Raw genomic sequence first — 1,367 nt, forward strand, 5'->3', positions numbered from 1 at the left:
CCCTCATCACCATTATGAATTAAGTTCCTATCAGGGTTATCATTATCAGACCCTTCATCATCTCTACCTTTAAAACATATCTAAACTCAATCATTAGCTATTTACTTTCCACTCCTAAGGGTGATTGCTTTATAGTGCTCCTTCCCCTTCCTCCTAAAGTTAACCTTTGTGTAACTAGGTAAGGTGCCCTAAGGTTAGGTATTTAAAAAAGTAATTAGTTGACTAATCTGGGTCTCTAAGTTCTTTATAGATGTAGATTAGTTTTGAAACATTATATTTTAAGTCTGTATAAATGAAGTCTAAGCTCTAATGAAAGAATCTAAAAGATCATTAATTGACATTTTTTTATTTGAGAGTGACATAAATGGATATAAAGGTGTGTAGTGCTATTGTAAAGACTGTTGCTGATAAGGTGGCTATTAGAAACTAGGTGGATGAGGTAGTCTAGGAAATTGAGCATGCTGTGGTAGTGGTGGTACTAGTGGTAAAGGTGCCTAACTAGGCTAAAAAGATGTGAGATGGTGGTTTTGCTATTGATTCTAAGAAAAGATAAGATTATTCCTTCAGCCTTGGTTAAATGTCAAGGAATAGGGGTTGTTGGACTACCTCAAGTTTTGTCCTACAAATGAAACTGACTTTGAATGAGAAATTGTACATGACTTTCCTAGGTAACCTACCTCACATGTCTCACTCATAGCTATGAAAACTATAGGTGTAAGAGTTAACCTAGAATGACTAGAACTAGCTCTAAGGGTGTAACCTTACAATGTATAGATTCTATAGATTTGGCTAGGGCATCTACCTTAACATTAAGCATTGAAGCTCACCAAGCTCGTACACCCTTAAAGCTTTCCTATGATGTTGTCTTTCATTAGACTACTGACAATTATTTGTTGCCATATCTTCAATCAGCTCATAAGCTATGTCAAAAGTCTTACTCATTAAAGCACCTCCTGATGCAGCATCTAAGAGTGTCTTAATATTATGTACTAACCTATTATAAAATATCTGGATTTTCAATCATTTTGGTAGTCCATGGTATGGATATCACCTTAAGAGCTTCTTGTATCTCTCTTATGTTTCATACAAGGTCTCTGATTCATGCTGGGCAAATGTAGAAATTTCATTCCAAAGCTTGGCCATCTTGGCTGAAGGAAAAAATTTAGCCATGAACTTTTGCACTAAATCATCCCAAGTGTTAATGGAATCTGGTGGATTGAGATTAACCAACTCTTTACTCTATCTTTAAGGGAAAATGGAAATAACCTAAGCTTTATAGCATTCTCAATAACACCATTATGTTTAAATGTATCACTTATCTCTAAAAAATTCCAAAATTGAGCATTCAGATCTTTACTCGAATGTCC

The 1,367-nt window shown here is 35.0% G+C and overlaps 1 non-coding gene across 1 annotated transcript; it reads left to right on the top strand.

The window, feature by feature from the left end:
• Nucleotides 1–1,030: 1,030 nt before the first annotated feature.
• LOC149519258 (small nucleolar RNA R71) lies at nt 1,031–1,137 on the top strand. The gene has a single exon (XR_016341976.1). It is a non-coding gene; the product is annotated as a small nucleolar RNA R71 (small nucleolar RNA).
• Nucleotides 1,138–1,367: the final 230 nt, after the last annotated feature.

Source organism: Durio zibethinus, chromosome 4, assembly GCF_047325235.1.
Source record: "Durio zibethinus cultivar Kanyao isolate XHJ-2024 chromosome 4, ASM4732523v1, whole genome shotgun sequence".
NCBI lineage: Eukaryota > Viridiplantae > Streptophyta > Magnoliopsida > Malvales > Malvaceae > Durio > Durio zibethinus.